The 14,301-nt window shown below is 38.9% G+C and overlaps 1 pseudogene; it reads left to right on the top strand.

Moving 5' to 3' along the window:
• Nucleotides 1-13,398: 13,398 nt before the first annotated feature.
• LOC129039073 (adenylate kinase 4, mitochondrial-like) lies at nt 13,399-14,030 on the top strand (annotated as a pseudogene).
• Nucleotides 14,031-14,301: the final 271 nt, after the last annotated feature.

Here is a 14,301-nt window from a genome sequence, read left to right as displayed (position 1 = left end):
TTTCTCACAAACAGCCATAACATATAGATACACATAAGGTCAGTTAAAATAAACAGGCCAATAAGAAAAAGAAAATGGAGTTAACCATGATGACACTTTCCTGGCTTCAGCCCAGGCATAACCCTGAAAATGTCATCTTAAAGGAAGTAAAAGGTGACACTCTAAACACTAGCCTCTTCTCAGCATTCATCTCTCTGGACTGATGCAAGACATTTGACACTATTGACTAATCTTTTTTTTCCCCCTTCTTTAGCCTGCCACTTCTTTTTCCCCTCTTCTAACATTCCATTATTTCTTTCAGATTCCTCTGCCTCCCTCTACCCTTCTAAATAAAGTATCCTTCAAAGCACTGTTCTTGGGCTTCCTCTTCTCTCTGTCCCTCACAAAGCTCATCTCTTTCCCCATCATTCAGAAGCCAATGATAATGGTAGCTCTTCTCTTTGTGCAGGAAAGAGTAGCAAGCACTTTATATGTATTTTCTCCGGTCTTCAGAGCAATTCTGTCAGTTAGGAGTAATTCTTATTACTCCTCAGATGAATAAACTGAGGCTCAAAGAGGGTCCATTCACTTAGTTATGGACATACCTCTATAAGTGATATAGCCTGGATTCAAACCCACGTAAGTTGGAATCCAACGCCTGACCTTTTCCCATGCTGGCTATGATGATTTTCATGTGAAGTCCAATACTGCCTACAATAGAGTGGAATTGTCAAAGATGCAGCCAGACAAATTGATGGACAAAAAGGGCAGTTCAGAAATAGTCCCAGGCATATATGAGGTGGTATATGATACAGCTAGCACTTTAAATCTTGAGAAAAGGATGGGTTTTCCAGTAAATAATATTTTGATATGAATATTTAAACACCTAATTCAAACCATATACCAAAATTCCAGTTAGATTAAAATCTTTATTAAAAAATTAAGCCATAAGTATTTATCTATATTTTCTATGCATGCCATATATGTTTACTTGCATTCTCTATATTTACTTGTATTTTCTCAGTACATGTTTACGTGACATGGAGAAGGGGAAGGACTTTCAATACATGCCATTAAAGGTGGAAAGCATAAATGAATTAGCGAGACATTTGGTTACCAAAACAGAAAAATTTTCTGAAGAAAACTAAATCTCTTAAACAATTTAATAGCTCCGGGCTGACATTTCCATTTTCCTGCTGCTCATGCTGCTAGTTTCTTATTTCTATTTATAGTTTGTTCTTTTCCCACTACCATCTAATCCATAATCTAGTAGGAGAAAGATCTCTGAGGTAGATTCAACAGTTAAATGCAGGTATGTCAAACTTTCTGGAACTCAGTTCCTCTTTGTTTAAATAGAAGGTGTTGACTTGGATGATTTCTGAGGTTTTGTTTTGTTTTTTTTCATTTTAAAATTCTATAATTCTCTTTTAACAGCCTCTATTCCTTTTAGTGCTATTTGAAGGGGATAATAAATAACCACTCTCTCTTTTCCTGAGTTCAGAGTCAACTGAGAAATAAGACTCATGAAAGACACATATGGTAACTAGGTAATAGCTTTCTTACTGACAATGGTGAGTTTAAAAATGTGGCTTGTTTTATGGCCACATGAGCATGCTAACTAACACTCTTCTCCCTGACACAGAATCAAACTCATCCACGCAGTCAAAGCTAAGTTTGACCACCACAGTCCCTCCTCAGTGCACAGCAGAGGAGGAAAATAAGGAGAGATAATGTGATGTGAAGCTACACATGTTCATTTTTTCCTCCCAATCTCATCAGAGGTAGGAGTATAATTTAGATGAATTCCTTGTATATGGAATTATGAAGGAATGAGAAAGGACTCTCTAACACCAATCACATAATTATCTGTTTCTCTTAATAACTGATCTAATTCAGAGTCCTTCCTCCTTCATTTAGAAAAAAGGATATCCTCTAAATTGGGCCCCCCATTTCTGGCCTCCCCACCATGGTATCCATGCTGTGCACCACTTCCAGATTAATCTTCCCAAATCATGGGGTAGCTGGACAAATCTGAATTTAGAATCAGAAAATGGACGTTAAACTTGGTTCTTTTACTAATTAGCTATATGGCTGTGGGCAAGTCTCTTTACTTTCCTAGGTTTGGGGAACCCTTATCCATAGCATGGCATGGTTAGACTATCCCTTCCTATTCCATAGTATCAGCTCAAGTCTCAAACACTTTCAGTAAGTTTGTCCATAGTATAAACCCCTTAGCATGATATGTGTGACTCTACAAACTGACTAACAAAGATTATCAGTCTTTATTCACAGAACTTCCGAAAGGGCCTGTCCTTTTTAGCAAAATAAATCTCTAAAACATTTAGTCCTTTATTATTTCTGTGCTCTTCCTTTATCTGCAGGGTAACTCATCACTTCCAGCACTGCTTCTCTAGAGACTGTTCAATCTAGATCCCACAAAAACAATTCTTCTTTCCCAGTCCGGGCGAGGTGGCTCACGCCTGTAATCCCAGCACTTTGGGAGGCCAAGGAGGGCAGATCACTTGAGGTCAGGAGTTCGAGACCAGCCTGGCCAACATGGTGAAACCCCGTCTCTATTAAAAATACAAAAATTAGCCGGGTATGGTGGCAGGCGCCTGTAATCCCAGCTACTCGGAAGGCTGAGATAGGAGAATCACTTGAACCCAGGAGGTGGAGGTTGCACTGAGCCAAGATCATGCCACTGTACTCCAGCCTGGGTGACAGATCAAGACTCCATTTCAAAAAAAAAACAATACTTCTTTCCCAAGCCTTTTTGGATCTTCCCAGCCAGAAGTGATAGCAGATTCAGATCTAGGGTGGGGCTACATTTGTCATATACCCACCTGTGGCAGAGACACTTACTGCTCACTGAATAGCCGTGGGCAAATACGTAAAAGGAATACATCCTACTTCGGGACAAATGACCCTCCAGTTCTCTCCTCCTCTGCAGTGGCAACCTGAAACATACTTGTTTTGATGTCTATTTCACAAGCTCTTGTAACATGAAAGACATAGAGCTTGAGTAAGCAAGCGAGATTTGTTACCACAGCATAACCCAGCCTAATCTGACTTAATACATCACCTGAAAGAAGGCTGGGGATCACAAGGCCTACTGCTGCTTCCTTAATTGTACACAGAGCTATCAACATGATGGTGGGATGTCAATATTTATTACATGTTTTTATACTGAAAATTATAATAACCTACAGGATTATCATCAATATTTATAATATTCTGTTAAAATAATTTTTGTTGTTGTATACTCTTATGTATCATGTCATTATTTATTATTATATCACTTATAATAAACACCAAAGTGTTTCTTATACCTATTTTTAGTTGTTCTTTTTTACATAAACATCTGCTTTTTATTTAATGCTTAAACAACTACTTTAACTTCTACTCTAAGCAACAGGACAGAGACCCAAATAAAGAGTTCCAATCTTTTAGAAATTACACTCCTTCTCATTGTTTGTTGGATTTCATGACCTATTTACCACTTCCTAAAAATATAGGTGACTGTAAAACAAGTGATGAACAAAACTGAGACTCAGAGAGTAAGTTCACATTTCTATTATAAAGAATAAAATAAACATACTCAAAAAAGTAGAAACTGGAGAGCCTTGGAAATGACTCTGTTGCCTTCTCTACACATCTTCTTCCAGGCTCACAGTTTCACATTTTCTTTTAAATTAATATTATGAAAAATGTCAAAAATATAGACAAAAGTAGAACCAACAGTAAAATTAACCCCAATTTATCCAACAACCAGAGTCAGTGATTATCAAGATTTTTTCCTACTTGCTTTGTCTGGTTTTTTGGTTGTTATTGTTGCTAGGGTATGCTAAAGCTAATATAACATTTCATCCATACACATTTCAATATACATCTCTTTAAAAACTTATATTTTCTTAAATAACCACATTGCCATTATCATACCACAACATCCTCAATCCCTACATTTACTTTTAAAAATTAAAATAGACAAAAAATAAGTTTGTTGAGAAAATTATTTTGAAATGCAATACAGTACTCCCTTGTGAAATGTGGATATACCCTTGATCCAACAAAGATGTTCCAACTGTTTGGCATCCTTGACAGCTTCCAAGGCTTGCAAGTTCCATATTAGGTCAAAGGGGACATGGAGCAGTCAGCCAGCCAACTCCTCCACCAAACAAAAGCACCCACTCTTGGGATAAAAGGTTATTCTGCTCCTCTCTACCAAAACACAGCGCCTGCCCTTAGCCACATGGCAGGATGCTTTTTCTTCCAAAGAAAACCTTAGATGAGTGAGACTGTCATGGGAGAAAGTGTGAATTTGGAAGAAGGGGCTGCTGAGGCTCAAAGTTAGACTTTCCCTAAATCTTTGGGGTGTGGAGGAGCTGGTATTGGCATCATTTATTGTATAAGAGGTGTGTGTGTGTGTGTGTGTGTGTGTAAAAGGTGTGTGTGTGTGTGTGTATTGTTATAAGTTTTGATCTGTGTGAAAAAGGGAATTTGAAAACAGCGTTGGATGATTGGAAAGGCTTTCCTTGTAGACCTTGTTCAGTGAGCATAAGAGTGCTCCTGTTATATTACCTGTAATCTTTGATAAATAAATGAAGCAAAAATAAGCTAGATAAGAACAAGCTGAGAATTACAAGCTGTATATTCCAAGGCAAATTATTTATCCCTAAGCTTTCATTCCCTTACCTAGAAAATGAGGATACTGATGCTTACCTGACATTAGTATTAATATTGTAAGGATTAAAGAAAATGTGCAAAAGGGGAATTAGTAGGAATCCATCTAAGAGAAATAAGGTTGTAGCAGGTGGAATATGCTTGTAGAGACTTCACCAGCTTTCCTCAACTTACTTCTGTGAGCTATTTTAGAATAGATGTAAATTCTACCCACTTCTTTTCTATCACTGGTCATAAAATTTCAAGAGGGCAGAAACTCAGCACCAGGTCACCCACCAAGCCTAACCAGGAGGAAAGAGAACTCTGAGTTTCCTGAGGAGGGAGCATGTGCAGGAGCGGTGGGAGCTCCATTATTACTCAAAAGAGCTTTTCCTTGAGCTCAGTGCCTATGGCAGGCCTAAGTACCAGGCCTCAGACCTCAGTGAAGAAATTGCCAGTGCAAACTAAAAGCAAAAAGTCATGTAAAAGGGGAAAAATTGCACATTGCCCTGCTTCTTTTAAAAGAAATTTGTTATTTTTAAATTATGTGAGATTAGAAATTGTTGAAGCTATTTACTTAATCCAGACAAATCACAGATCTGTTTGGTTCCCAGAAAGAATCTGCACCAAGTTTAAAAGGTCTGGGCTAGAGGAAAAAAGAAAATTAGAATGAATTCCTCTTTGCTGTCTGTCTGCTAGAGGAAGTGGGAGAGGAACACAAGAATGGATTACAGAGAAGTCTGTGGGTAACCAGGTGTACTTGAAGCTGAAATTCTTCCCCACTCCAGAATCTCCATGTTGCTCAGTTGCCTGAAGTAGGCACACCTTGATATGTGTCTCAAACAGTACCTCTTTGGTCCTTACAAAGACACTAGCTGACAATCTGGGAGTTTCATTACAACAAAATCAAGCACAATAATAGTATCAATGAGAGCAACTGATAATAGAAAATGTTTACCATGAGCCAGTCAGGTAAAGTTCTGCTCCTGCATATTTCTGCATATTTCTGTGAGCTAATTTTAGAACAGATGTGAATTCTACCCACTTCTTTTCTATCCTCCTGCATATACGTATATATATATGTATGTGTGTGTATATATACGTGTGTGTATATATATATGTGTATATATATGTATGTGTATTTATATACATTGTGTATATATGTGTGCGTGTGTGTGTGTGTGTGTGTGTGTGTGTGTATAGCTCCTGACAAGCAATATCTCCTGACCAAGAGTGTCAACTCCTTCTTTATTTGAAATGCAGAGAGAATGTCTTCTATATCTGGGTAAAAGTCAAAATCAATTACTGAGCCATAGATTGAAGCTTGTTCTGTAACTGGGGGATTAGTGTAATTTTCCTCACTATTCAGGGAGCAATTCAGATTGAGGTAACTAATCATTCATAGCTCAAGTACACTTTGTTAACACAGTTTCAGCCCAATTACCTGTGTAATATAATCTTATAAGGGACAAAAATTGTGTTTTTTTTCTGTTTTAGGTTTTTTCCTAAACATTTATTTCAAAATAATTTTATACTTACACAAAATTACAAAAACTGTACAAACAATTCCCATATACTCTTCATCCAGGTTCTAAAAATGTTAAATTCTTTTTTTTTCTTTTTTTTTTGTTTTTGTTTTTGAGATAGAGTCTCGCTGTTGCCCAGGCTGGAGTGCAGTGTCAGGCTCTTGGCTCACTGCAAGCTCCGCCTCCCGGGTTCACACCATTCTCCTGCCTCAGCCTCCCGAGTAGCTGGGACTACAGGTGCCCGCGACCACGCCTGGCTAATTTTTTGTATTTTTAGTAGAGATGGGGTTTCACCATGTTAGCCAGGATGGTCTCAATCTCCTGACCTTGTGATCCACCCGCCTCGGCCTCCCAAAGTGCTGGGATTACCAGCGTGAGCCACCACGCCCGGCTGAAATGTTAATTTCTTATATAATCATAGTATGATGACCAAAACCAGAAAAGTAATACTGATAAAATTTATTATTTAGTCTACAGACCTTATTCAAATTTTGACAATTGTCTCATTAAATATCCTTTTTTCTTATATAGGTTCTAATTCAAGACAGGATCACACATACATTGTCATGTTGCTTAGTTAATCTAGATTATAGAACACAGTTCAGCACACTTGTTCTATAAAGGGCCAGATAGTAAATTTTTTTTGTGTTCTTTAGGGCAGACAGTCTCTATGAGAACTACCCAACTTGGCCAAAAGTAGCCATAGAGTATACATAAACGGGCGTGGCTATGTTCCAGTACAATCCCATTTAGAAAAACAATTGACAGGTTGAATGTAGCTGATGGGCCATAGCTTGCACATTCTAGAACACTGGTTCTCAAAGAGGGGGTTCCCCAGCTCATCAGCATGTGTTGTCACCTAGGAACTTGTTAGATATGCAGATTTTCAGACCCCATCTCAGACCTACTAATTAGAAACTCTAAGTGGGGATTGGGGGGTCAGCAATCTGTGTTTTGTTTTGTTTGTTTTGTCTTTTGAGACAGGGTTTGGCACTGTTGTCCAGTCTGGAATGCAGGAGTAGGATCTTAGCTCACTGCAGTCTCAAACTCCTGGGCTCAAGGATCCTCCACCTTCAGCTTCCTGAGTAGCTAGGACTATAGGCTCACATCCCCACACCCTGCTAACTAAAAAAAAAATTTTTTTTCAGAGACGGGATCTCACTATGTTGTGTTACCCAGGCTGGTCTAGAACTCCTGGACTCAAGCAGTCTTCCCACCTCAGCCTCTCAAAGTGCCAGGATTATAGGTGTGAGCCATCACGCCCAGCCAGCAATCTGTGTTTTTAACAAGCTGTCCCAGGTGTTTATGATATATGCTAAAGTTCTAAAGCACTGATCCAGAAAATTTCTGTGTCTTCCTTTGCTTTTCAAGACCTTGACATTTATGAGGAGTACAGGCCTGTTGTTTTGTAGGATATCCCTCAGCTTGGGCTTGTTGATGTTTGCTTACGATTAAATTCAGGTTATGCATTTTTTAGCAAGAATACAACAGAAATGATTTTGTGTCCTCCTCCTTGGGGCTTATTAGAAGACACATGGTATCAATGTGTTTCTTCAGCTTTGAGACTGATCATTTGGTTAAAGTGGTATCTGCCTGGTTTCTCTACTGTAAAGTTACTATTTTTCTCCTTGTAACTAATAATTGTCTTGCAGGAAGATTCTTTGACACTACGTAAATACTTTCAGGAACTAATTTTATCACCCATTGATGAATCTTGATCTTAAAACAATTATTACTGTGGTTTTTGCCAAATAATTATTTTTCTATTTCCATCAATCTGTGCATGTTACTAAGAATTCTACTTTCAAAAATGGCTTTTCATAATCCTTCATTTATGTTTTTGTTCAATGATTTATTTATATCAGCATGGATTCTTATTTTATTCATGGATTATAACTATCGTCATTCATTTTTTTGTTCCAATTATCCCAGATTTAGTCAATGGGAGCCCCTTCAAGTTGGCTCTTTTGTCTTTTTGGCATGTCCCATCATATTTGGAGTCTTAAGAATTTACATCTTGATTATCTGCTTTCGGCATTCCACTCTCCTAGCGACGGCTTCAATGAGTATGAACCACTTTTAGCTATATAATTTTTTTTTTTTTCTGAGACACAGTCTCACTTTGCTGCCCAGGCTGGAGTGCTGTGGAACAATCTTGGCCCACTGCAATCTCCGCCTTCCGGGTTCAAGCAATTCTCATGTCTCAGCCTCCCCAGCAGCTGGGATTACAGGCATGCACCACCACGCCTGGCTAATTTTTGTATTTGTGGTAGAGACAGAGTTTCGCCATGTCACCCAGGCTGTTCTTGAACTCCTGACCTCAAGCAATCCTCTGGCCTCAGCCTGCAAAAGTGCTGAGATTACAAGCCTAAATTATTTTTTAATAAAAGAAAGATAAACATATTTTTGAAAAGGTATAGGGCTGGGTGTGGTGGCTCATACCTGTAATCCAAGCACTTTGAGAGGCTGAAATGAAAGGATCACTTGAGGCCTGGAGTTCAAGATTAGCCTGGGCAACATAGCAAAACATTGTCTCTCTCTCTACACACACAAAACACACACACACACACACACACACACACACACACACCATTTAAAAAAAAAAAGATTTTTTAAAATCAGCACAAGAGAACAAGGTGAACTTGGCTTTCTAAGAATGACTATGGAAGCCCATCTTCCCAATGTTTTGAATTAATGATTCATCTGTAACCGAATATAAACATTTCTATTTGACCTAGTCTCCCAAATGTGTCAGAAAAGATGGCCCAAGGACTACCAAGAAGTTATCATTGCTAATGCCAGATTATATAATTCCATACCATCTAAGCAACAGACTAGAGTCTTCTTTCAAAATTTTCATTATAGAATAGTTTTCACACAGTATACTGGCTGTAGATAAAAATGCATTTACATTTTTCTATGTTTGGAATTACACATTGCATATTCTTCCCAAACGAGTAACAGTATTATTCAGAGAGGTTGGTAAAAGAGAGATTGTATTCAGAAAAGAGGCAATGTCTTCTGTACATCTTTGTCACTTAGTCTTGACATTCCTGGGGACAGAATTACCAGCCAAAGCCTGCAGGTGTTAAGTAGGGTATGTGCTTTAAGTCCACAATGATGCAAGACACGGTCCCAGCTGCTTTGCATTGCTACAGAAGGCTTAGGCTGGCCCTGTTGGACACCTACCTGTACGATTTGTAACATAGGTGAAAGTTTAGGAAGTGTAAGTGACAAAATGCAGAACAAGTAGGAAGGATCACACAGTCTGAACCTCTTTCACTCAGGCAATCAGAATTGATGGCAATAACTGATTGAGTTAGTTACATATTTATTTACTGTATATTTATTGAACACCTGCTAGGTTCAAGGCCCTGAGATAGGTCTTCATGGAAACCAGGTTATGTGAGACATCGCAAAAGAGTCATTCCTACAGATTTAAATAAATTTTTTCTCTTAAAGAAAAAGAAAATATGTTTAAAAGTCTAAATAATTAAACACATGCACATTTGAGTGTACATATATGCACACTCAAATAAGAAATTGCTAGGCAATTAAGAGGTGCTTTTCCATTGGTTGCTGCTCTTTTGTAATTCAGTGAGCAAAAAATTTCATTAGAAAAATTTCAGGGAAAAGCTCCAACCATTAAGAATAGAATTAAATTACATAATTTTATTTTTAATAAAACATAGTATGATTCTATTTATATGACATTCAAAAGTAGGCAAATTTAATCATAAGGAAAAAATCAGAACAGAGATAAGCAGGGGTTTAGTAGTATCTGTAGTTACATAACAAACACCCCAAATTTAACAGCTTGAAATAACAAGAATTTATTATCAAATAATATCTGTGGGTCAGAAATTTCGGACTGGTATAGCCCAGTGGTTCTGGTTCATGATCTCTCAGAAGACTGAGGTCAGTACATTGGCCAGGGCTGCGCTCATCTCAAGGTTCGACTTGACTTGGGCTGGTTTATTCACTTCCAAGATGGCTGTTGGCAAAAAGTCTTGGTTCCCTGCTAACTGTTGACAGCAGGCCTCAGTTTCTTGCCACATGGGTCTTTCCATAAAGCTGCTTGAGTGCCCTCACAATTTGGCAGCTGGCTTCCCCTAGAGAAATTTGCAATGGTGGCCAGGCACAGTGGCTTGTGCCTGTAATCCCAGCACTTTGGGAGGCTGAGGCAGGCGGATCACCTGAGGTAAGGAGTTTGAGACCAGCCCTGTCAACATGGCGAAACCCTGTCTCTACCACAGACACAAAAATTAGCCGGGTGTGGTTGCACATGCCTGTAATCCCAGCTACTCGGTAGGCTGAGGCAGGAGAATAGCTTGAACCTGGGAGTCAGAGGTTGCAGTGAGCCAAGATCATGCCACTGCACCCCAGCCTGGGCAATGGAGCAAAAAAAAAAAAACCAGAAATCTGCAATGTCTTTATAAACCAACCACAAAAGAGAAACTCCATCATTCCACAGTATCTTATTGTTACCCTGGTCAACATTATTTAATGTGGAAAGACATTACACAGGGGCATAATATTAACAGGTGGTAATCATTGCAGGCCATCTTAGAGGCTGACTACAAGAGATGGAGGAAATAACACAAAGGAACTTTCTGGTGAAATCTTCTATATTATAATAAGTATGTGGGGCTGGGCACGGTGGCTCAGGCCTGTAATCCCAGCACTTTGGGAGGCCTAGGCAGGCGGAACACTTGAGGTCAGGAGTTCGAAACCAGCCTGGGCAACATGGTGAAACCCTGTCTCTACTAAAAAAACAAAACTTAGCCGGGTGTGGTGGTGCATGCCTGTAGTCCCAGCTACTTAGGAGGCTGAGGCACGAGAATCCCTTGAACCCAGGAGGCACAGGCTTCAGTGAGCTGAGATCATGCCACTGCACTCCAGCCTGGACGACAGAGTGAGACCCTGTCTCAAAAAAAAAAAAAGTATGTGGATTTCATGTGTATACGCATTAGTCAAAACTGTGCTGCTAAGATTTGCACATTTCTATCAGTGTGTGTGTGTGTGTGTGTGTGTGTATATATATGTATATATTTCATTCAATGTATCTATACAATGTATATAAGAAAAACTATAAATAATAATAATCAAGGAGGGGTAGAGAGGGGATAGAGGTACAGATGATGAAAGAATAGTAGACAATAGTTTTTGAAGTTGAATAGATTGGTGCAGGTGAATTTATTAGACTAAAATATTTTATATTATGCTTTACAAACATTCAGTTCAGAGGGTCACATAGAAACAATCAGGAATTTCACATTCGTGATGTTTACCCAAAGATGCATTAAAACATCAATTTCTTTGACTTGATATTAATGGAAATATTTTAAAGTAGATCACATACATCTTTGATGTCTTAACTTGTATAAATGTGTACATATTCGTGTGTGTGTTTGTTTATATGTGTGTGGGGGAAGGTTCTTGTTGAGTCAGGGTCATTAGTATGCATGGTTATTACTGTTTTATTTTGTGATAAAGTGTTTTTGGACTAAAGGCAGCTAAAGAATAACTTGGATTGACTTACCTAATGGGATTTCAAGCCTTTTCTCTTGGAAACAGCTTTGTAAATATTAAATAACACCCAAAATTTCCCAGTAGTAATTAACTCTTTCTACAGAAGAGAAATGTACAAAAATTGATTCTAGAATACTTTGATTGTTTTGAAATCTATTGGCTTTTATTACATTACTTTTGTCTCCTTTCTTTCTGTTGAGCCACCCTGATGTTCAGTTCTAGAGCAACCCATTTCCTACCTCCAAGTGCTGATTCTACCTCATTGAGGACAAAGGAACCAGATACTTGGTTCAACCCAGAGACACTTCAACCTTACAGCAGTGCAAAGATACCAGAGACAAGCTGCCTGGGTTCAAATACTCTTTTCACCACCATTAACTCCCTGTTTTGCTTTGTCTATGTAATTTAACCTCTTTATGCCTCATTTTCTTAGGTATAAAATGGGCTTAACAGTACAACAGAAGATTGTTGTTGTAAGGACTAAATCAGCTAATACTTATATAATGTTCAGAACAATGACCAGCATTACAGATATATTACTTCTGTGTTTAAATAAGTTCTGAGGAATTTCTGGTATGCTTCTTCATTTGGTGAGTAAAGAGCCATGTTACATGAATAATAAATTACATAGAGCATGCACAAATAGGATTTCCTGTTGAAATCACACACAAAAAAACACAGGTTAACTTGATACATGGAAGCATTATTATGCTGCATAGCCATATACCATTATTTCTAAAACTGTAAGCAGCTCACATAAATGATTTTCTGATTTTGTAAGCAACTCGCAAAAACAGTTAGGGTTAAGGTTAGGGTAAATAGACTAACCCTAAAGGTAATTAGAATTCCTTTATATGCTTAACCTTATTAACAGTCTTGCTCGTTTAATTTTACTAATTTCCAATATCTGAAATAAACATCAATAATGTTTTTCTAATATCCCATATTTATCATTATCCATCACAAACACCTATTTTAAATGCCAAACAGCCTGCACTCCAGTAGCTAGGATTCACAAGCTTTTGACACTTACCCCACCTTCTTCTTAGTTTAGGCTCCCCTGAATTTATTTCTGCATTTCTATCTTGTCAGTCTCTTTGGTCACACTCTCTTTGGGATTTTGGGACATTTGTCCTCAGTTCTTGCCTTCTCCTGTGTACTACTAGTTCTGAGAATAGGAGGGTTGGAGATAACTAAGGTTTTAAAGGCACTCAGCAATAGAAACATATACGTGTGTGTGTCTGTGTGTGTGTGTGTGTGTGTATACATATGCCTGGATCAGGCAAGAGACTCTTTTATTCTTCTCGTTCAAGAGTAAATTAATCTCTGCCTATTTAATTTTACCTTGTTGCTTACATTATTGTGAGGAGAAAGAGGATTTGGTTTGAATCCTTGGAGTATCAGGTGCTCCTACAGTGTGATTTTATGCCTAAGAAAAAGGCATGCCTACTCTTACAAAATTACCTACCATGCCTGCCCTAATTTTCTGAAATGTCTTTAAGAATTGAAAATAAAAGGTCACCCTGCAGGGTCTGTTGGTGGCCTCCTGGAGTTCTGCCTCCAGCCAAAGGGCAGATGGCTGGCAAGTCCCAGTGTGAGCAGAAGGTGCCAGAGGTAGAAGCCAAGAAACAAAACTCTCCGGGGCTCCCTCTGGGACTGCTATCTGGGCTGTTCATTTGGCCACCCCCTCCTAGCAAAGGCAATGGCTTCCAGACTCCTGTGCAGTCATCCTCTGGCTGCTTGCCTAGGGCAAGGGCACCTTGTGCAAGAGGACTGTCCAGAACTTAGGCCTCCGACATTTCTCTAGTAGCCACTGCTTGTGGGAGAACATCAAGGCCAACACCGGAGTTGGTGACATGGCCAAGCAGTACATAGAGAAAGGACTTTTGGTTCCAGACCTGTGATCACATGCCTAATGATGTTGGAGTTGGAGAACAGATGTGGCAGCACTGCCTCCTAGATGGCTTTCCTAGGACATTAGGGCAAGCTAATGTCTTGGACAAAATCTGTGAAGTGAATCTAGTGATCAGGTTAAACATTCCATTTGAAACACTTAAAGATCCTCTCCTAGCAGAAGGGTATATAACCTGGAATTTAATCCACCTCGTGTATGTGGAATTGATGACATCGCTGGTGAGCCATTAGTCCAGCGTGAGGATGATAAACCCAAAGCAGTTGCTGCAAGGCTAAGACAGACAGTACAAGGATGTGGCAAAGCCAGTCACTGAATTATACAAAAGCCAAGGAGTGATCCACCAATTTCCTGGGATAGAGACTAACAAAATCAAGCCCTGTGTTTACATGCTTTTTTTGAACAAGGTCACAGCTATTTAGTCGGACACATATTGACCCTGTGCAGTGGAAGAATCAGGAAGATTTAGTCATTCATTCAATTGTGTCTGTAGTATCGGTATTGTGTCCAAATAAGAAGCTAGCAGAGATAGCCTGCAGCTTCTTTTCTAGTTTTAATGGTGAAGTGATAGGAAAACTAATGAGTGGAAAGAGTTCATGAAGAGTTCCTCTTCTGCCTTTCAAAAGAGTCACCTTCACATGTTTAAGGTGTCTCTGCACTTCTCAAGCCCTTCACAAGAAAGCAAGTGGATTC

The sequence above is a fragment of the Pongo pygmaeus genome, chromosome 5 (genome assembly GCF_028885625.2).
Source record: "Pongo pygmaeus isolate AG05252 chromosome 5, NHGRI_mPonPyg2-v2.0_pri, whole genome shotgun sequence".
Taxonomy (NCBI): Eukaryota; Metazoa; Chordata; class Mammalia; order Primates; family Hominidae; genus Pongo; species Pongo pygmaeus.
This window is presented reverse-complemented; position numbering and strand designations above follow the sequence as displayed.